General features: G+C 41.5%; 1 protein-coding gene across 8 annotated transcripts in view; it reads left to right on the forward strand.

The window, feature by feature from the left end:
* Window positions 1-23,873, forward strand: part of ST18 (ST18 C2H2C-type zinc finger transcription factor) — a 220,013-nt gene that overhangs the window by 107,951 nt on the left and 88,189 nt on the right. For 2 of the 8 annotated variants that reach the window (XM_056854242.1, XM_056854241.1), the window contains one exon: window positions 13,386-13,492. The exons of the other annotated variants lie outside the window; for them this stretch is intronic. The gene's annotated coding sequence lies outside the window, so the exon portion shown is untranslated. The remainder of the gene's footprint in view (window positions 1-13,385; window positions 13,493-23,873) is intronic. 8 annotated transcript variants of the gene reach the window in all.

The following is a 23,873-nucleotide window of genomic DNA, read 5'->3' on the forward strand; positions in this document are numbered from 1 at the left end:
TTGGCAGCCCTTCATAGTCATGCCACTGGGTTGTGAGCCAAGCCTAGGTTTGCCAGCTCTGGGTTGGGAAATACCTTGAGATTTTGGGGGGTGGAGAATGAGGAGGGCGGGGTTTGGGGAGAGGAGGGACTTCAATGAGGTATAATGCCTTAGGGCACTTTCACACATGCCAAATAATGCATTTTCAATCGACTTTCAGTACACTTTAATGATTTTTTTCCAAGTGGATTTTGTCAGTTCACACAGTAAAAACTAGCTTCAATGTACATTGAAAGTGGACTGAAAGTGCATTATTCGGCATGAGTGAAAATGCCCATAGAGTCCTCACCTTCCAAAGCAACCATTTTCTCCATATGAGCTGATCTCTGTCGCCTGGAGATCAGTTGTAATAGCGGGAGATCTATAGCCACCACTGGAGGCTGGCAACCCTAGCTAAGTCTGAGGAACAGATTGGTTCGAAGGACCCTGAAGTGTGTGATGTGCAGACCCTTGGCCTCAGAGGGAATGAGGCAGCCTGGGCATAAAGGAGACCAGCATAAGAAGAAAAGTTGGTTTTTATACCCTGCTTTTCTCATCCTTTAAGGAGTCTCAAAGCAGTTCATAATCTCCTTCCCTTCCTCTCCTTACAACAGGCACCTTGTGAGGTAGGTGAGGCTGAGAGAAGTCGAAGAGAACTGTGACAAGCCCAAGGTCACCCAGCAGGCTTCATGTGGAGGAAACAAACCTGGTTCGCCAGATTAGAGTCCGCCACTCATGTGGAGGAGTGGCAAATCAAACCTGCTTCTCCAGGTTAGAGTCCATTGCTCCTCACCACTACACCATGCTGGCTCTCTGGCTTTTTTGCCAAAGAGGCAAAAAAGATTGTGAGGCTGTTGTCAAATATGGAGAGAGGGAATTCTGACCTTCCCAATGGCATGTAGAAGGTAAAATAAGAAGGCCCTGAGTCCCCCCACCATTGCGCCAAAGCCATATATGGTAGGGGCAGACCCCCTCAGACTTCCTAAGTGAGCAGCAGGCTGTTCTGCAGTTAAATTACTCACTGCTTTTGTAGACTAGCTATTTATATTTCAATTACATGAAGGATGTGCATAGCCAATGCAGGTTGATCTATATGTACCCTTGCATCAGTTTGTAGTCTCTAAAATATGAATGGGTTCTACATGGATTCCCTGAACTGCAACTCTGTGAAAATGAATTTCAGAGATGAGTAGGGTTGCCAACCTCCAGGTGGTGTTGTATAGAAAGACTCACTATACTGTTAGCTATAGGTACTAGCAAAGGAAACAGTACAACTCAATATATTCAAACAATGTATTCAAATTACCACTAAGTCCACAGACAATAAACAATAACAAAGTGATTACATACAAATAATACAATATATACAAAAAGCTAAGTCAATATCTCAATAAGCAATATAAGTGTTGTTGCTTATTGAGATATTGACTTAGCTTTTTGTATATATTGTATTATTTTTATGTAATCACTTTGTTATTGTTTATTGTGTCTGTGCACTTAGTGGTAATGTGAATACATTGTTTTAATATATTGAGTTGTACTGTTTTCTTTTCTAGAATCTCCAGGTGGTGGATGGAGATCTCCTGCTATTACAACAGATCTCCAGCCAATAGAGATCAGTTCACCTGGAGAAAATGGCTGCTTTGGCCATTGGACTCTATGTCATTGAAGTCCCTCCCCTCTCCAAACCCCACCCTCCTCAGGCTCCACCCCAAAAATCTCCAGGTATTTCCCAACTAGGAGCTGGCAACCTTAGAGATGATGCAGGTGGCAACTGGAAATGGTGCTTTTTACAATGGTGGCAACTCACCTTTGGAAAGCTGTCCCTCTTGAGGTTCATGTAGGGTTGCCATCTCCAGGTTGGAAAATACCTGGAGATTCTTGGGGCAGAGCCTGAGGAGGGCAGAGTTTGGAGAGGGGAAGGACTTCAATGCCATAGAGTCCAGCTGCAAAAGCGGCCATTTTCTCCAGGTGAACTGGTCTCTATTGGCTGGAGATCAGTTGTAATAGCAGGAGATCTCCAGCTAGTACCTGGAGGTTGGCAACTCAAGGTTCACTTGCTGCCTGTGGACTATTTTCTAGGTATCATTTTAGACTGCTGAGTGTTGTTGTATGCCCCTTGTTTGTTTTTATGGGTTTTTATTGTTTATACTTTTGAGTTGCCTCAAGCAGCTCTCTGGAATGGAAGCATTCATTTTTAACGTAGATTAAATCTAGCATTGGTCACAAACAGCACAAAACCTCTGTGCAGCTGTACTCCTGTGATGTTTGCCTTTCAGTAGAAGGACATGATTGTGGCATAAAAACAGTTCATAAGCAGAAAATAGCAGGAATAAAGCCAAGAGGTGCTACTAGGGATGAAGCAGAATCTATGCCAGTTTAGGAGTGAAGTATTTCCAGAATCCAGGTCAGGTACAGGACCTATTACTTTCTAGTGAGTTCCAGGCCTATTCTGCAAATGCACAGTGGGTGGGCACAACATGGCTGCACTACACACCCAATTTCCATGACTGGATGTCACCAGTCCACAAAAAGAAATCTATCTGTTCGGAGGACTCCAACATGCCAAGAGAGCAGTGATTCCACCAACTACTCAATGCATTGGAGGCTCCAGAACGATGAGAAGGGGTGTAGTGTTGCTCAACTGATCTTCCACGAGCAATATTAAGTCTCCTTCCACTTTTCTGAAGGCATCAGGTATGCTTGAAGTAGATTAAACGATCCATTCTGAATATCTCAATCTTCTCTGGAATTTAGGTTGTTTCATTCCATGTCCTGTCAGAACTTTTTAGGGCATATGCTTTAGTGCATAGTGTGCAGATTCACAGTGGTAATGTGGTTTTTGAACAAGGGCTAAGGAGGCCTGGATTCAAATTCCCAAAGCTCACTGAGTGAATTTGGTCCAGTCATTTTCTCAAGCTAATAGGGTTTGTTTTGAGGATAAAATGAAGGTCTACATCAGTCGGAGCTCCTTGGAGGAAGAGCAAAATAAAAATAGAAGATTGGATTTAGATTTAGAACACTCAAATACTTGACCATTCAAATTGAAACTATGCTTATTCATGGATTGAGAGCCAGTGTGGTGTAATGGTTAGACTGTTGGATTAGGACTCAAAAGTAATATGCCCCTTTGTGTTTCTTGCTATTTTCATATTTTTCATTTAGGTAGATTATGATGGAGAAGTAAACTTTTCATACTATATTATATTGTGTCATGAAAGTAATAATATTGGTAAAATATAAAATTGGAGCTACAAATAGTTTCTGCTTGCTTCCGGGCTCAATTCAAGGTGCTAGTATTGACCTTTAAAGCCATGTATGGCCTGGGACCAACATACCTTAAGGACCACCTTCTTCCATACGTACCTACCAGCTCACTCTGGTTATCCTTATGGGCCCTACTTTGGTTGCCCTCACCTTCTTCAGTTAGATGGGTGGCAACCCAAGAAAGGACCTCCTCTGTTGTGGCGCTAAAATTCCCTCTCCATGGAGATTCGCTTGTCTCCCTCTGTTGATGTCTTTTGCCAGCAAGTGAAGATTTTTTTTAATTCATCTGGCATACCCCCATAACAATTTTGGTTGCTTATGTGTTTTTAATATAATTTTATATTTTAACTCTATTTTAATTGTTTAAATATGTTAATTTTTTATGTTCACTGCCTGGTGGATCCTAATTGGGTAGAAAGGTGGCATAAAATGTTTTAAATAAATAAATTAAATAAATAATTATATTGATGATTCCCCAAAACACAGCATGAAACTATGGTGTGGAAACATGCAAATCTTCTGTTACTTCTTCAGTTGTGGTCAACTCAACAAGCCAGGTATCATAAAGGGAATTTTTTTGGGAATACCACAAACAGTGGCAACGGGAAGAAACTTTCTGAATTTTCCCAGTAAGTAGCTAAAATGAAGTTTCTGGAATATGGCACCTGTGGAATATCATAACTAGACATGAAGAGACAAACATACAGGTCTGAACTGTCTGTTAGTTGTGCTGTCGCCTGATAGACAAAGCTTTTCTGAAATGTTTACACACAACTCACAGGTTTATTAGCGCATGATTTCCTATGAGATGTTCTGATCTAGATCTGCCTCGCTGGGCAGACGGCAGAACCATTCTGATTGTTTGTGCTGTACTCTAGCCAGACCACAAACACCCAGGACAGCAATGAGCAATCACATGTTAAAGTGCTCTCTGCGCTATGTATAAACAGTTCAGGAGTGTTTTGCACGTTGGGCTGTGGAGACTGTCCCAGATCAGTTTGACTGTTCTGATTGCAACTCAGATAACCAACACATGCAGAAGAAATTGCATGGTGCAGCTTCCCCCCCCCCTTGCCTGCTATTCAGATCGTATGTGAGGAAGACACATGTTCAGTGATTGCTTCCCCATGGCGATCCCCCACACACAACCATAGCTGCTCACAGAAAATTAGCATGTCACAAGAGAGTGGCTCTAAGATAACATTCTTCAAATTGTGCTTAGTGGTTAGGTTTCACAGCAGATCATTCAAACATGTGATCCACTCATGCAGTGCAATTTGGCAAAGCTGAGTACCATGTTTTAATCTGCTGCATATGTCAACAGGACAACTTCAGGGACTCATGAATTGTAGATTGTCTGAATCCATTTCAATCTGCTTTTAGGCCTGGACAAGGGACTGATCTGGCCTTGAGCACCCTGGTGCTACATTGAGAGATGGACAGGGGAAGTGTGACCCTGTAAATTTTCCTGGACTTCTCAGGCACTTTCAATACAATTAATCATGGTATCTTTTGGGGATGCCTTTCAGGGCTGGGACTAGGAGGTACAGTTTTGTGGTGGTTTCAGTCCTGGCTCGAAGGTATGTTTCAGAGTGTGGTGCTGGGAGACTGCTGCTCTGCCCTTGGCTTCTGGCCTCTGGGGTCCAACAAGGTTCCATCTTGTCTCGATGATTTTTAATTTCGGCATGAAAGCACTGAGAGAGGTCATCTGGAGATTTGGGCTGAGTTACCACCAATGTGCAGATGACACTCAGTTCTATCTCGTGTTTCCAGCAGATCCACAGGAGGTTGTGGAAACTGTGAACAGGTGCCTGGAGACAGTTTTGGGATGGATGAAGGCTAACAAACTGAAACTTAATCCTGACAGAGTTGAGGTGCTACTGGTAGGGGGAAAGTTTGACCCAGAAATTGAGATTGCTCCTCTTCTAGATGGGGTTGCGGCCTGCCTAAAGGAGCAGGTTTGTAGCTTGGGAATGCTGCTAGATCTGGACCTTCTGTTAGATAACAGGTGTTCAGGAGTACCTTTTACCAGCTTTGGCTGGTGAGCCAGCTGCTGCCCTTCCTGAGGGAGAAAGATCTTGATACTATGGCGCATGCCCTGGTAAAAGCTAGATTAGATGACTGCAATGTGCCTTGCCTGAGCTGCCTTTACACACTGTCCGATACAGAATGCTGGGGCCAGAATGTTGACTGGAGTGGATTGTAGGGATCATATAACTCCAGTTTTGATCCATCTACACTGGCTTCCAATTTGCTTCTGGGCTCAATTCAAGGTACTGGTTTTGACCTTTAAAGCCCTGTATGGTTTAGGGCCAGCATATCTTAAGGACTACTTTCTTCCATATGAACCTACCCATCCACTCTAGTCCTCTTTGGAGGCCATGCTTTGGGTGCCCCCATCATTGGAGGTTGGATGGAATAGCAACTGAAGAAACAGACTTCTTGTTTGTGGTGCCAAAACTTTGCAACTCCCTCCCCAGCGATATTTGTCTGTCTCCATCTATTGTTGTCTTTTACTAGTGAGTGAAAAGTTTTTTGTTTTGTTTGATGTAGTCCCAATATCTGTGATTGGCCCTTCTCCCTGGTTGTGTTGTTATGTGTATAGCAGTTAAGAGCAATGGACTCTAATCTGGAGAACCAGGTTTGATTCCCCACTCCTCCATATGAGCAGTGGACTCTAATCTGGTGAACCAGATTTGTTTCCCCGCTACTGCACATGAAGCCTGCTGGGTGACCTTGGGCTAGTCACAGTTTTCTCAGAACTCTCTCAGCCCCACCTAACTCACAAGGTGCCTGTTGTGAGGAGGCGAAGGGAAGGTGATTGTAAGCTGCTTTGAGACTCCTTATAAAGTGCCTGTGTCATAGTCTTAAGTCCCAATAACTATAACACAGGAAGAGGTTGATAATTCAAAGCAGTTTGTTTATTAAGCTTAATAATACATACCGGGTGGGAGCTTCCCAAATGCGCAGGACAGCTCACACACCAGAACAAAGGATTGCCACAACATTTATAACCTCTGGTCGGGGGTGTTACAATATACGTAATATAGTGCATAGATACACAAAGACCCAATGATGGACACCTTTGGATTAGCATAGGCCTATCAGTGGAAGTTGAGACGGCACCTTAGCTGGTTACATGATCTGGGGCAGGGAACATTCCTTAGGCCGTAGGTAATTCTGGGCCGTGTCTTGGTGGATGGCTGTATCAGACACCGATAGCCTGATTTCCTGACTCCTGGCTCCTGGTTGCCACCTTCCCAAAGCCCTCATGTGTGTGTGCACATGAATGCATAGTATTTCAAACCTGCTCTTATACTTTAGGCCTAGCCTTTCCAGAAGAGCAATTATGCAAACTGAACACAAAAGCATACAATAATGATTACAGGCATTACACTTAAAAGTAAAGAAAAGTGGAATATAAAAAACAACTCTTCTTCTTTATATGTTTTCATTTAATTGTTCAACTATTATATACACATATATTTCTTAAATGTTTTAATGTAGAAATGTTTTCATGTTCACAGCCTTCGGGACCTCTTTTGAGTAGAAAGGCAGCACAAAAATGTTTGAAATAAATACATTTAAATAAATATGGGATGAAACTACTCAGAGATTATTGAAATGTTGCATGTCTTCACTCGTCACTATATATAAAATGTTCCTTTCACAAGGAAATCACAGTGTTGATTATGATGCTTGCCTAAGTAGAGTCAGACAACTGGCTTTCCCCTAAGGAACAGGAGTGTTTGCAGTTACCACCTGGTAGTATTTTAGAATAGGATTAATTAGGTTGTGTGAATAGAGTTGCAGAGTGCAGTGGCTTATTACAAAGGTCAGGAAAAAGGCATGGGAGAAAGTAAGGACTACTCTCAAAGTTGCGAAGAGCAGCTAAAAGTTAGGAACAACATGTAAAAGAAATAATTTATGCAATAGTCATGCAATAGTAAATGCAAATATTACACTGGGTAAAGCTTACCCAATTGTGTAAGTGCAAGATATAGTACAGTACACTGGCACTTAGTTATGACTATGGATACAGAAGTCACAGCTAGGGCTGTCAATTCGGTTTGGTCCGAACTGAAAATCAACCGAATTTCCCCTGATTCGGTGCTTTTCTGTTCGGACGGATCCGCACTCAAAACTGGCGGGCAATCGGGGGGGCCGAATTCAGCGAATTCGGGAGTTCGCGAATAAATTCGGCCAATTCGGCCGTCAGTAAGCAGCATAACCGTCAGTAAGCAGCATTCTCCTCCCCCGGCCAATCGGTGGGCAAGCTGGGTCTTCTTCTGGCCAATCAGTCAGGATTGAGTACTGGAGGAATCAGCTGATGTGCGGCCCGGCCAGGGAGAGAGAGAGAGCGAGCGAAATCCTCGTGTGTGTGTGTGGGGTGCTTGAGCACATTCGCTCCTTTCTGTGGCTGCAGGGGGCGTATTTTTTGGGGTGCACACACAAAACTTTCACTGGAACTTCAGATGAAGCTTCTTAAGGTACCCCCCAAGTTTTGTAAACATTGGGTCAGGGGGTCCCGAGATATGGGCTCCCCCCTTTTTCTTTCCATGGCTGCAGGGGGCGCATTTTTGGGGGTACAAATCCCAAACTTTGAGCGGAGTTTCAGACCAGTGTTCTTAAGATACCCCCCAAGTTTTGTAAACATTGGGTCAGGGGGTCTCGAGATATGGGCTCTCCCCCTTTTCCCTCCCCCTATTTTCCATTTATGTGGCTGCAGGGGGCGCTTTTTTGGGGATATAGCCCCCAAACTTTTAGCATAGATTCAGTGAATTATTCTTAAGATACTACCCAAGTTTTGTAAAGATGGGTTCAGTGGGGGCAGAAATATCGCCTCCCCCCCTTTTCTCTTTCCATGGCTGCAGGGGGCGCATTTTTGGGGGTGCAGACACAAAACTTTCACTGGAACTTTAGATTAAGCTTCTTAAGGAACCCCACAAGTTTTGTGAACATTGGGTCAGGGGGTCCCGAGATATGGGCTTTCCCCTTTCCCCTTTCCCCTATTGGGATGAATGGGGCAGCCGATCCGATCCTGTGTGCATCTCCTCTCCAGAGCAAAACGTTCCGTGCCTAATTGGAATCATCTTGGATTACAGCCCGTCCTGATGGAACAGAAGACAGCCACAGTAAGACCCCTTTGGGGGCTTTAATCTATAATTTTTCTCCTGTGTATGTGTGTGTGTGGGGGGGGAAGCAGAGTCTGTGTGTGTGTGGGGAGGGAGCAGTTTCTGTGGGTGGGGGAGAAGCCAAAGGGGGCTTTCGTCGGTTCTGCCTGGGGTGTGTGTTCCCCCTCGAGTCTCTCGCTCCCTGGTTTGAGGGGGGAGGTTTCAGTTGTGTGTTGCAAAGGTGTTGTTTAACAAGGTTGTGTTTGCAGTTGTTTTGCTAATTTCTCCGCTGTTGTCGGGCTGGGAGCTTTGTGCGTGGGCGGCAAGCTCTGCTGAGAGATGCACAACATTAAGGGTGGGGGGACCCCTTTCAGGGCCCATATCTCAGCCCCCCCTGACCCAATCTTTACAAAACTTGGGGAGTCTTTCAATAAACGTCCTTTGAAGCTCTGCCAAAAGTTTGGGACCTCTAAGCCCAAAAATGCCCCCCCAGAGCCACGGAAAGGCGCGGTTGTGTTTTTAATGGCTTTATTCGGCCGAATTTTTTTCCGAACTTTGAATTCCCGCCGAATTGAACGGATCCGAAGTGGGGGAGTTCGGACTTCGGCACGTACCGAACCCACAAGGGCCAAATTCGGCCGAATCCGAACTGTACCGAATTTTTTTTTTTGACAGCCCTAGTCACAGCAGCTCTGATCTGTTTTATCTAATGGCAAAAGGAGATGGGTTGTGTGTATACGGAATATTTCCGTCATTGATGTACTGCAAAGGTTAGGCCTAAAAGTCTTGTAACCCAGAGGCATACAAACAATAATATTCACTGCCGGGCAGCTTACAAGCCTCAAACATGTAGAATATAAAATATGAATGAATAATTACTCCATAAATCTGATGTATTTGTCAGAGTCATATAGTTAAACTGGCAGGGGGAAAAATGGTGCCTGTTGTCATAACATTTTTAAAGGCAGTTAATGAGAACTTCAGATATTACTGGTGTTTACTCTTTTGATTAAGGACTGAAATCTGAAGCACTTTTGAAACGACTGAGATCTTTGCTCAGCAGCAAACTCCATTCAATTTTTTCCTTATGGAATGCCTTACGCTCTGTAAGAGAAAGAGTTAGAAACTCGGCCTGGCTCAATGAGATGTTTAAGAGCTGTCTGCATGGGAGCCGCCTAAGTCAGAAAGCCGTGGCACTTTGCAGTCAGTCTCTAAAGTTGCACATGCCCCTGCCCTCGGTGCAGTTGCCTAAGTGGATCTCAGCTGTGCTGTCTTAACTCTCAGTCCCTCAGGAAGCAAGAGACAGCAGATGGGGTTAGGGCAGAGGGCTGATGCTCCTGACAGTAAACGGCCTGGTTGTTGAGCTGAAGCTGTGAGCATCGGGAAGCGCCTTGTCCCTGGAGAACCAACCACTGAAGAAAGTTCAAAATGAGCCTTTTGAGAAATGCTATTAAAAGTAGTAAAATTTACAATTGTGCAGATGATGTGGTGCTGTGTGGTTATTCGGATGCTAATGAGTTTGACATTAGGGAACTCCAAGGGTTTACAGCTACTCCCTTATGTGATTTAGTGCTTTATTGGCAATCTTTGAGAAAATAAGGGGGAACTGTATTGCTAATAAATATATAACCTGGCTGATAGGATTGTGGAGAGGCAAAAGCTGCTAAATTTAAATACATAGAAGGGACTCCTTTCAGTGGGCTTTTGTTTTAGGATAATATATTGCAAACAAAGAGACAGAGGCAGGTGCAAAGTGGTTCTTCTACCGAATTAGATTAGTAAATTAAAATCTTATTGGGGTACATGGCCTATTTTCCAGTAGCATTTCTATTATAAGATTAACATCCGTTTAATCAGTTGGTTCATTTCCCGCCTATGCCTCTGTTTATTTGCTTTACCACTTGCTAAACTTTTTCTTAGTTTGACATAGTATCATTAGCATTTGGAGCCTTGGGGCACAGAGAGCAAAGCTAAAGTGATTTTTTCAAATAATATTCAGCAAACTTTGGGCATCAAAAAGTATTATCGTTTCAGGGGAAGACGTTATATTTACTGGAAAGTAGTTCAGACTTTGCAGACTGCTTAGAAAGTAAGCTCATGCTTTGAAGGATCTCTTACACAAACAGAAAACACTTCTTCTCAAGGAAGGGAGTCATTAATTTCTGCTGATTTGCCCCCACGTGGTTGTTGCAAAGGGTCACTAACACTTAGGAGCAGCTTTTGGGGGATGTGCAAGGTTGTGCAGTAGGAAGGGGTTGATACAGGGTTACCATCAGGAGATGGGGGATGGGACAAGGAGAGTGGCTGTGGGCTGATGGTATGATGTTACTTGCAGGAAAACCTGGAAGTGACATCACATCTCTCTAGGAATTGGCTGGAGATTGATGGTAAAACTACAGAGTTTTCAGTAATTCCTAGAAAGGACTTTTAAAATAGGAAGAGTAGATTAAAAGTACATCTCTGTTATTATTAGCTTTACTATAGATATGTTTTTGCTGTCACATCACAGCTGATTTATGGTGACCCCATAGGGTTTTCAAGGCAAGAGACATTCAGGGGTGGTTTGCCATTGCCTGCGTTCATGTCATGCCCTTGGTATTTCTGGGAGGTCTCGCTTCCAAATACTTGCCAGGGTCAAGGCTGAGAGTGTGCAGCTGGCCCAAGGTCACCCAGGATGTTTCCATGCCAGAGTGGGGATTCAAACCTGGGTGTCCCGAATCCTAGTCTGACATCTTAATCACTACATCATCCTGGCTCTCAATATATACATAATACAGATAGCAAAATTAACTCAATGTTTCTAGTTCGGATGGAACTGAATTAAAAAAAAGGCGGGAAAACGATGAGGCGAATTTTTCCCCAAACTCTGAATTTCGCACTGAATTCCATGGATCCGAATTGGGGGGAGTTCGGACTTTGGCATTTCCCGAATCAAAATGGGCCAAATTTTACCGAATCTGAATTTTACTGAATTTTTTTTCAACAGCCCTAGCAACCAGGCCTCAACTGAAATAGCCAAGATGCAAGTTGTGTCATTTCTGAAAGCAAGAGATGTGGCCACAGTGTTTTGGGAACTTTTGTGCAAACTTCATTGCAACCATTGGAATTCTCATAGGGGACCAGTAATTCTTTACTCCAAGTTCATTCATTTCAGTGGAGGGAGAGAGCTTTTGCCCAAACCTGGGATTATTCAATTATAATACCTTCTTTGTGCAACAAGAAACCATTCGATGCCAGCACTTCTCAAAAGTTAGAGTAACTTCTTACTTGATCTTCTGCCGCTGCCAAACACTGTAAACAAACTACTGCATTTGCTTGGCATAACTGGTGCTGCAGGTAGATAAGCAAGTATAAATGTTTAGATTTTGCTTCTAAAGTGTTACCCTGTCTTTATACAACTATGGCTTGCATCACTTAAAATTATCATTTATGATTTTCTTAATTATCCTTACAGTAATTGTAAGCAGGCAAAGTGATTTGCAATCTTTATTTTGTGAAGTGTATCATTATAATACTCTGGTAAAAGTCAGGAGATGGAATTTACTGATAGCAAGTTGTTCTTGGGGGAAGCAGGATTTGAAATCACCAGATTGAGTCTATTGGCACAGGTTGAAATCATATGAACGTTGTGAAGTGCTGAAAGACTGGGATGTGATTGCAAATCAGCTTTCTTACATGGCCACCAATTGATTCAGAAATTAGATACAAGCACATTTAATATAACTGTCCTGTTTTTCACATGTGCATACCAACAGTAGAATAGAGATGAAAATAATTTTTCAAGAGCCATGTATGAATCCAGTATTTCAGTGACAAAAGTTATGCTAATTCAGATGAAGAGTTTTGCTGGGGAGTGAGGCAGAGCTAACTGGCCTTGTCATTCCATCCAGGGAATCCCTTCCGTCTCTTTAGATGTAGTCTGCACGTGCATATGTAGGCTTTTGCAATAATACATATTTTCTATTAAAAAGAAAGGTTGGGAGCATGTCAGTTTGGAAATAGTATCCTGTGGTCTGGAAACTTTCCCTCTTATCTCTGATGGTTGAGGATTCTCTGTAGTTACTCACTTATTAGGGAAATGCACTCTGCACTTACTCAGTGGCATTTTAATCTTTATATTCCTGGAATGAGCATTAGAAGCAGATGCTGGAGGTAACCTTGCAACAGTTAGTCTTGTTTTGCAGCTCCTCCTATTTACATGGGCTCATCTGTAATCTCAACCTCCGCTTACCTTTGACATTGCACATCAATAGCCCCATTAATGGAGTTCTTAGATCTGATTATATGTACTTTGGTGGTGGAATGCTGAAGTATGGGGTAGAGTTATGTATCTCCTGCATCCAAGGCATTCCTTTTTCATGTGCAGTGTTGTTTCCCATAATGGAAATATGCCATGAAAATAAAGTTTGTATGGTACTGGTTAAATAGTTCTTCATGCAACAATAAACAACGATTACGTTTCTGTTCTCTTAACAGCCATAACCTAAATCTTTGACCACCAGTGCATAAATGTGGAGGAATAAAAATATTAGCAAAGGGAATACATTACTTGATCTGTGACAGAACTTTGGTGGTGTTGTGGGAAGACGCGCTGGAACATTTATCTAGACTCAGATACTTTATCATGATACTACATTTATATAGCATCTGCTTAGAACTGAGATGCAAGTTTGGCACCATGAAACATTCCATTAGTTTAGAATGTAAAAATGTTCTCGGTAACTGAAATTAGTTATAATTTTCAGAACATACTCTGATGCTAATGCCAAAGAGTATAATAAATAATTAATGTTTAAGCAGGTTTAAGATTTATTTGGGATCAATTATAACCCTTTTCACAATAACAGTATTTCACAATAACCCATTGGCTTGAATGCAGGTAAGACTCACATGCAGCCTGCTAACAGGAAACAGGTAAACAGATAACCCCAATTCCTCCTGCTGCTTCTGTGGTTTTGCTCATTCACTTTGCATTCTTTTTTACAGAGAATGAATTTTGGGATTATCTGTTAAGTCAGACAAGACAGTTTGGTCCGAGAGACGGATTTGATCATTTGGAATTTGCACATAATTTTGCTCCGAAGCAAGCAAAGGTGGGCAAATTGTTTAGTGTTTAGTGGAAAATTTGTGATTTCATTTGTTGAACTACTATTTTGTTTGGCAATTTGATTCTGTTCCTCCAAACTTTGGATGCATTTAAATTCTTAATGGTACTTGATAGGTCTGTACAGCACTTTTTAACCATCATACTGATATTTTTGATCTCTGGCAAGTAGCAAAAATATTGTCAGATTCATATGTCAACTTCATGGTTGAAATACATATTTACCATCTACCAGTAACATTTAATACAGGAGATATTTTCTTTAAAAACCTCTCAGTTATACATTGTTCTTGCTTTTGTTTTGTTTGTTTTGACTGCAAAGTATTTTGACTGTGAAGCATTACATCATTCTGGTAAATTAGAAATCGGAGGGGGGTTATTTTCAAAAAATTGATTTTGCCATGTTTGGTCAAGAAAGAATATTTGTAAAAGAAATGCCTGGTAAAAAGTTTTTATTTTTAAAAGCTAAAATTCAATTCCAGCCTGTACCGACTATCTGTTATACAGCATAATATTTTTGCATATTTGTTCTGAAAATATAAAGCTGGCACTTGCCCCCTCATTTCATAAAGCTGCGACTTTATCCTCTGATGCCTTGGTAAAGCAGACTAATAGAAATCCTTGGCACACATTAGTTACCTAAGGGAATAATAGAACTATTTGCTGTAATCGTTTGGCAAAAGGACATAAACATATGGCTTTGGTTTATATTCAGCACTGCCAGTTGTGCAAAGTTGCATGGATGAGGTATACAACAGCAGTGACAACTCTGAAATCAGAAGTGAGAATCAAACTAAATCATCCTCATTACAGAATCATCCAAGCTTGTCTCGGGTCTAACATTTATGTCGCTGTTATGCATTTTCAAATACGAGATCCCTTTTCGAAAAATTCTCCTTCAAAAATATACATGACGTGTGACTATCAGTAATCATGGTGTCCAGGAATGGATTACATGGTATGTAGCCTCAAATTGAATCTGTTTTCAGATTTAGATTTAGAGTTTGGACTTGTTTATTTTAGTTTTGGAGCAGGAAATCAAAACAGCTGAAGCAGGCAGACCTACATCTTTCTGTTTACACTTGAGGAGACCATAGAAATGCAGTTTTTAAAGAACAAAATCATGTCTGAAAGAAGTTATCCAGGTTCAGAAAGCTATCCCACACCACGGAAAAGGTCCTTAATGGCTGTTTTGAAATTCTGTGCCTGCTGATTAAAAAACAAATAGCGAACCTAGCTGAAAAATCTATCTTATATTTTTTTTTAAAAGGGAAAAAATGTGAGATTGTTTCTGGTCATATCACTAAAAGAAGCCACATTGTCTAGTTGTCATAATACTTCAACAACTTTCTTTTCATTATCAAAAAGTTCTATAAACTTCTCCCAAAAAGAATGGTGAAATGGTATTTTTTTAAAATTTATGCCTCTGAAACTGTTAAACATAATCAGGTTTTAATATCATAGATATATAACTTATCCAAATTATCCTGATATAGCATAAAATCAATAAAAGTGTCTATCTACAAAAGGGAGAACCAGTGAAGTTTTAATTTTAATTCTACTTGATGTATATTAAAAGTTATGTATAAGATCTGGTTGATTGGCATCAGTTTCTCTCTAGGCAATAATTTCTTTTATCTACATTTTATAAGATTCAAATGAGATCTACTACTTGGTTGCAAATGAGACAAGTGGACACTGTCATTCATAACCAAGTAAACTTTAATTTGTGCTGACTTATACCCAGATACTTGGCAGCCTAACATCTGTTCACCACTGGCATAATAACCTTGCAATGTCAGTGTTTCCCATGTGGGGACAGACCTGTGTAGTTTTCCTGTTGCTTCTGTGACTGACAATACAATGCAGCGGCAATGGACTTCCACGTCAGGTATCCCCAGTCATCCAGTGAAGATAGGGTTGCCAGGTCCCTCTTCGCCACCGGCGGGAGATTTTTGAGGCAGAACCTAAGGAGGGCAGGGTTTGGAGAGGGGAGGGACTTCAATGCCATAGAGTTCAATTGCCAAAGTGGCCATTTTTCTCCAGGTGATCTGATCTCATTCGGCTGGAGATCAGTTGTATTAGCAGGAGATCTCCTGCTATTACCTGGCAGTTGGCAGCCCTAAGTGAAGATCCTTGGGCTGTGGTGGCTCCATAAGATCACCAACAGCCAATCAGGAACCCACCGGGCAAAAGCCGCACCTAGCCCTGCCCACTTTCTAAAAACTTGCTGGGCCTTAGGAAAAGTGTTGGCATGTGCCATGGCATCCATGAGCACCACAGTGGGGACCCCTGAGTTAATGTATCATTTTTGTCTACCAGCCCTTTTTGCATATGTGATTGACTTATATACCATCGCCTGATATCTGCTCAGATGTAATACGTTTTAATTGAGAAGGGTTATGCCTTTGAGCTAAAGGTAAAAGTAGTTCCCTGTGCAAGATCATTTCTGACCCATGGGGTGATGTCACATCATGCCATTTACTAAGCAGATTATGTTTACATGGTGGTTTGCCATTTCCTTCCCCAGTCGTCTACATTTTACAGGCTGATAGCAATCAAAGTTTAGTTCTTAAACCAACAGCTCCCATGTCTGGGCATGCACAGCTGGGATGAGATAATGTAAAGAGGCCAATTGAATGAACTGGCATCTCCAGGTGGTGGCTGTGCATGTGACTGCAACAATTTCAGTGATTGGAGGAACCTCTTTTCAAGTTATGTTTAGACAAAATGAGGCAGCTGATGCTAGAGGCCATTGCATGGAGCAGACTGTCTAAACTGGCCCCAAGTGTTGAGAAAGAAACAAGTCAAAATCAACACCACAATCCTGTAAAGAGTTACTTTGATCTCAATGGGGTTAAACTGGAGTAAATCTGTATAGGATTGCACTGCAAGTGACTTACACTCTGGCTTTTGTATTAAGGAAGCCCCCCTACATACGTCTGAATGGGCCCATTTAACTTGGGATAAGGGGCACTTACACAGGTGGAATCCTTGCTGGCACCAGCACGTGATGCAGCGGTGTGGGGCTCAGATGCTGGTGCTGCCTTCTGGCAGCGTTCCAGTGGTGCAAGTCCTTGTACTGGCATCCTGGGGGGCATTCCCAGGGCATTCCTGGGGGAAGAGCTGCCTTTAGGCAGCTTCATAACCCCTTCCACTTCGGAAATGCCCCTTCCTGCTGCAGTGTGGCTATGCCACTTTTTTTGGTGGCATAGCCCCATTGATTTCAGTGGGGGGTTTTCAGGTAGGTTTTATTTATTTATTATTTTAATTTATAATTTTAATTTATGTTTTGCGGCCAGGAATCTTCTGTGGCTGCGGCATGTCTGTGCTGCTCCCGGCTGCTCTCAATCTACCCCCACCTTTAGGATTGGGCTGCCTGTCTTCTGTTAATGGTTTAAACATTTAATCAGGCTAAAATACAGCTACAGAGACAGAGCATCATGCCTTAAAGGTAAATCCAACTATATGATCTCATCTTTCCAAAATGGCACCAAAAGATCTTCCCCACAACAGTGGCTAACCACAATCTCTTTCAAAACTAAATATGAAACTCTTTATAAAGATAACAAAAATTCATATTAAAATATAAACTTATGGCATCTTGAAGTCATTTTGATAGTCATGGAGCCAGCTGCATAGGTACAACACTAAGCCCATTCTCACTGAGTTAGTAAATCAGTGTATGGGCTCTACCACTTCAGCCTGCAGATGGAACTTGCATGATAGAGTGTTTCTCTGTATAAAAGCATTCATTGTACATTGAAACATAGGAGGCTAGAACCTCAGAGAAATCTTAATTTCTTTTATTGGTGCAATGAGTTGGGAAACAATTCACCGTTTCCAAGCAATGAGTGGGGAAACAGTTCACAGTTTCCAAGGCTCTTGGTCTGAGCCCTTTGGTATCTGCAGATCCTGAGGATAAAAATGGACTGCAAACTAAGGGAATGGTCTCATTCATCCTGTCATGCATCCAACCAACTCACAAACCGACCTACTTCTCTTAATTGGAATTATCCATACTATTTTATTACTACCTTGTAATAGTTCCAGAATATTTCCACTGAAGTCCTAACAAGAGGTTTGGGAAGGGCAGCATAAATGAAGTATTACGGAATTACCCATCCACTGTGGGTTTTACTTCTGAGAAAACATCCTATATATTATCAGCATATTATGTGAGGCAGGCTATCTTTATTTCCAGTGATGTGTAGAGCTTGTTGAAGGAGTCAAAGTAAATTGACTCCATACCATGAGGTAGTACACAGCGTAAAAACATGTATATGTGCAGTTAAAATTTCACTAGTAGGACAGAGTAAGTCATCAGTCTGTGGATTGAGACAGAATGCTAGAAACGGGGCTATTTCACATTCTTTTGCATGACATACTGAAAATAAATACACAATACATTCTTTTAACATAAACAACTAAAAAGAAAGATTATTCTTTGATATAAATTAAATGATTGCTGTGTCACCGAGATCCTAACTCCCTTGTCTAGAATTTCAGTTTAGTTCCAGTGAAATGCTGTCCTAGTAAATGGTTCAACATTGCAGTCCCAAGAAGGGTTGCCAGGTCCCTCTTCGCTACCGGCGGGAGGTTTTGGGGGCGGAACCTGATGAGGGCAGGGTTTGGGGAGAGGAGGGACTTCAATGCCATAGAATCCAATTAGCAAAGCGGCCATTTTCTCCTGGGGAACTGATCTCTGTCACCTGGAGATCAGATGTAATATCAGAAGATCTCCCACCACCTCCTGGAGGTTGGCAACCCTACTGATACTGGGCTTATAAAGAGCTCTGGTTGGATCCATTTTCTCCAGGTGATCTGGTCTCTATCAGTTGGAGAACAGTTGTAATAGCAGAAGATCTCAAGCTAGTACCTGGAGGTTGGCAACCCTAGTCCCAAGCAAAGTTGATTTCAGTGCACTTAGAAGGGTATAACTCTGTCTAGTCTTGCACTGTTAGTAGCATTGTGTGTGTGTGTAAAGTGCCTTCAAGTCGCAGCTGACTTATGGCGACCCCTTTTTGGGGTTTTCATGGCAAGAGACTAACAGAGGTGGTTTGCTAGTGCCTTCCTCTGCACAGAAACTCTGGTATTCCTTGGTGGTCTCCCATGCAAATACTAACCAGGGCTGACCCTGCTTAGCTTCTGAGATCTGACGAGATCAGGCTAGCCTGGGCCATCCAGGTCAGGGCGTTAGTAGCATTGTGTGTGTGTGTGTGTGTGTGTAAAGTGCCGTCAAGTCGCAGCCAACTTATGGTGACCCCTTTTTGGGGTTTTCATGAAAAGAGACTAACAGAGGTGGTTTGCCAGTGCCTTCCTCTGCACAGCAACCCTGGTATTCCTTGGTGGTCTCCCATCCAAATACTTACCAGGGCTGACCCTGCTTAGCTTCTGAGATCTGACGAGATCGGGAACTGCAATTAGGTGATACCAAGCAGCCTTATCTATCAAGCATTCTCCAAGTTTGTATGTCTGGCAACGATCTGCTTAAATGACTGAAAACTACAAGGCACCATATACTGCACCCAGTTTCCTGAGGAATAACACTTCCCTTTTTTATTGTTTTGTGTGAGTGGACTGTTTTATATGCGACACCCGCAGAGCATGATGATGGGTTTACACTGCTATGTTCATCATACTAAATAGGCCTAGCCAGTTTAATCTTAATCTGTTTAAACATCTGTCATAAATTCAAATGATTTTCCTAAAGAAAGAAAATCAATAGAAAGAATCACCTATATTGATTTGGCGGGTGTTCTTTGTCCATTGTGTGGTTTTTAAATATTCATGACAAAATAAAACCCACGTAACTGCTGCTAGAAAAAGAGGCAGCAGCCCCTCCCCCTTTTTTTGTTTCATAATTAAAAGAGAAGTACAGTCATTGGTGTGGTATTTATTATGAAATGATGACAAAGGGGTACCCGTGGTTTTAATAGTTTGAGCTTAGAGGAGCGGTTGTTAATTTTGTCAGCAGAGTTGCAGGTGAAATAATGCACATTGGATAAATAGTCTGTATTGGTTTAACTGAACATAATATATAGTGTGTTCTGGAGTTGTTTGTCTCAATAGACTATAGTAATCAAAAGTAATGAACCTATTATGTGCAGGACCTTGGAGAGCATAGAATGGCAGTAAAAGTGTGGCACATAAAAGGTTTATTAAAGGAAATTAAAGTCCATCATTGCCACACCTGCTCCCCTATTATAAGTCTATGGCAGGTCAGTGCCTTCAATCACTAGTCAGCATCAGAGAACACAGCCATGTTTCCCATTACCATTGCAGTCACATTGCAACCAACCCCATATACTGTTTGAATAGCAGCAAGCTACTACAGGCAAGTTTCAGTCTTTGATCAAACAAACACGTTATTTTTAATCTCAGTGGTTGCTAATCATTAGCAGTAAATCAAGCCGACAAAATATGACATTCTGTTTCTCACCACCGGGTACTGTTGAAAATATGTATATTCTTTTCTGGTTTCAGATTTCATGCGACAACATGGAAGCAACAGAGTTATTAAAGTATTTGCATAACATTTTCAAAAATCTGTTCAAGCATTTGACTGCTTGTTTACTCCTGTAAAGAGCTATTTAGGTCATATGTCATGTACCATATGTTCCATGTCTCATGTAGTCCTCTATAATAATTAGCTGGAAAAAATAGAGAAGCACACAAATGTTTCATCTTTCTGTTGGTTAACTCAGCCTCTTTCCCTTTTTCATTGTCTTGAAAGGGGAGGTATTCTGTGCTTTGTGTAGACTTTACAATAAAGCTGAACATATTGAGGGGTATCCTTCAACATTTGACCAAGGAAAATATGTACACTTTTTAACAACTAGTTAAATAAGAAGTTAATAATAATACTCATGAGAAAACTATGTTCATATTTATAATTTCAGTGGTAATGAGCAGTTAGTAAGTCCTGTTTGCATTTTAGACAGCCAATGATGTTCCTTCCAAATAAAAATTACTGAAAATCTGCAATGTTAGATTGAAGCATTGCTAGAAACTAGGGTGTATAGTGAGCAACAGTATTATCTAGATAACACTGCAGTGTTATCAGCAGTGTCACTACAGACTCTTTTACACAGACATTTTATATGGTTAGATCTGAATTAATGAAATTTGAGACCCAGTCTACATAATTAGTCTCCCCATATGGCATAGCCACACAGTATATAATCACATGCTAAAATTACAGCAGAGACATGGAGAAGACACAGTGAAGATGATCTTTCCAAGAATGCACACCCAAATGAAGTCCTTTCCATCAGAACAAATTGCTCAGTTGCTTGATCACGTGCACCAAATATTACTTTTATCATACTATGGACTAATTTTTCCAGTAAGATTGTATTCACACATTCTGTGGAGATCCTCTATTTTCAACCCTCTGCTACTCTTTCTACATACTGTGCCTGGGCATCTCATGTCTTTCCTTCAAATTTCCCTCCTCCATCCAATCCTGTATCTTCAATTACCTGACTTGATATTTCCATGCAGATGTTCCATCACTGCAGATAGTTCTAGTGTTTAAACTTGTATTGTCCTCTCCACTACTCATTTTATTTCTTTTGGCAATTTTTAGGAAGTATTCCCCTTGGACATGGATCTGTCTTTCTGATATCTGTAAATCACCATGTATATTGAGGCAGTATATAAATTACTCAGTGAGGACAATGGAGGGAAAAAACAGCTGCTTCTCAAATCATACACCCCCCCCCCACACACACACACGTTAAAATGGTTGTGTAAATTGACTGTATGGAGAAAAAAAGAGCTATTTATTTATACAGAACAATCATATGCTGCCTCTCCAGAGAACCTATTCAAGCCAGCTCACAAAGTAAAACATGACAAAATCATGAAACAGCATGAAATCATTAAAATTAACAAACTATTAAAACCCGCAGCCTCTATGATTGGCTGTTTATGGGAAATCCCCCCACACACACACTGATTCATGTTTTCTGGGGCAGGTAGATTAACTAGGACTGGTCTTTGACTGGTTAAGCCATAATCAGTTGAGGCAGAAATAGGGTGGGTTGTTTAGGACTGGTAGGGCTAACTGTCAAGTATCTAGAGGTATCTGGTAAGATGGACGGCAGATCCTGAACAGCCTACCATTTGTTCAATGGTGGGGTGTGTTTGGAAGGGAATGTTCATGGTGCTGAGCAGCATTAATCAAACCTCTAGCTGTCATATGACATGTTGAGGGAGGGCATGAACTCTACCCAACTGGCTACACGGATCCATGTATTTTGTAATCTGCCTTGTGTCCCAGAAAGAAAGTCAGGCTGTAAACGAAGTACATAAGTAAATGTATGAAGCTTAGCATCTCTTGGCACATTTCATGTGCAGGCAAAAATAAACAAGGCTGGCGTAACTGCTGGCTGAGATTGGAGCTAGGGTGGAGCGGCCCAAACTGATAGAAGTCACAAATTGGGCTTCTTTAGTGCCGGCTGCCTTTTAAAACATTAGATATATTTAACATTTATGATGTATATAAGCCATGTAACTAAACTAAGTTAAGCCCGTTCTGTTGTCTCATGTCTTAAATTGAATGGGGCATGCAGGGGACCAAAGGATTCAAAGGTGTTGTGGGTTTTGCATGATGCCACTTCAAATGCATGTTCCCCACAGTGGATCCAGTGCTCCTTTACACAAGCAACTATGATCAGTTCAATAAAACAATAGTTTTGCATTGCATCTGAGCTGACCCATAATATACAGTCAGCTAGCTTCATTATGACGCCACTACATCTGATCGTTTTGATGCGCAACCTGTACTCTGGACAAGAGGCCACAGTTAGAACAGAATATGGAGAAACGGAATGGTTTCCAATTGGCAAAGGTGTCATACAAGGATGTATTTTACCTCCCTATCTCTTCAATCTATATGCAGAACAAATAATTAGGAAAGCTGGATTAGATTTAGATGAAGGTGGAGTGAAAATTGGAGGGAGGAACATTAATAATTTGAGATATGCTGATGACACTACATTATTGGCAGAAAATAGTGAAGATTTGAAACGACTACTGCTAAAAGTTAAAAGAGAAAGTGCCAAAGCAGGACTACAGCTGAACATCAAGAAAACAAAAGTAATGACTACAGGAGAATTACACAACTTTAAGGTTGACAATGAGGAAATTGAAATTGTTCAAGACTTTCTATTCCTTGGCTCCACCATCAACCAAAAGGGAGACTGCAGCCAATAAATCAGAAGGAGATTGAGACTGGGAAGGGCAGCCATGAAGGAGCTAGAAAAGATTTTGAAGTGTAAGGATGTGTCACTGGCCACCAAGACTAGATTAATTCATGCCATCGTATTCCCTATTACTATGTATGGGTGTGAAAGCTGGACAGTGAAGAAAGCTGATAGGAAGAAAATAGATTCCTTTGAAATGTGGTGTTGTTGGAGGAGAGTGTTACGGATTCCGTGGACTGCCAAAAAAACAAACCAGTGGGTTATAGATCAAATCAAGCCTGAACTGACCCTAGAAGCTAAAATGACTAAACTGAGGCTATCGTATTTTGGTCACGTCATGAGACGACAAGCGTCACTGGAAAAGACAGTCATGCTAGGAAAAGTTGAGGGCAGCAGGAAAAGAGGAAGACCCAACAAGAGGTGGATTGACTCAATAAAGGAAGCCACAGCCTTCAATTTGCAAGATCTGAGCAAGGCTGTCAAAGTTAGGACATTTTGGAGGACTTTCATTCATAGGGTCGCCATGAGTCGGAAGCGACTTGACGGCACTTAACACACAGCTTCATTATGTTAGTTCCAACATTAAAATAATCAGAAGATTTATATAGGAGTATTTCTTTTGTAAATAAAGGCATTAGTAGTACATGAATAAGAATGGAAGGACATCCTGTCTCACACAGGGACCAACCAGTCACTCTGGGGGGCTAACAACAGGCATAGAGGCTGAGGCTTTCCTCTGATGTTGCCTCCTGGCATTGGTATTCAGCAGTTTACTGCCTCTGAATGTGGAGGTTCCCTTTAGTCACCATGGCCAATGATAGACCTGTCCTCCCTGAATCTGTCTGATCTCCTTTTAAAGCTGTCTGTGTTTGTGGCCATCACCCCTTGGCAGCAAATTTCACATTTTAATTATTTGATGTATAAAGACAACATCCTGAATCTACTGCCCGTCAGCTTCATTTGATGCCCTCAAATTCTAGTATTTTGGGAGAGGGAGAAAAAGTTCTCTCTATCTGTTCTCTCTACCCTGTATATATAATTACTTGTCTCTTTTCTAACTGAAAAGTCCCAGACTCTTTAGACTTATCTCATAGGAAAGGTGCTGCAATCCCTTAATCATCTTTATTGCCCTCTTTTATACTTGTCCCAGCTCTGCAA

The sequence above is a fragment of the Euleptes europaea genome, chromosome 8 (assembly GCF_029931775.1).
Source record: "Euleptes europaea isolate rEulEur1 chromosome 8, rEulEur1.hap1, whole genome shotgun sequence".
In the NCBI taxonomy this organism is placed as follows: Eukaryota; Metazoa; Chordata; class Lepidosauria; order Squamata; family Sphaerodactylidae; genus Euleptes; species Euleptes europaea.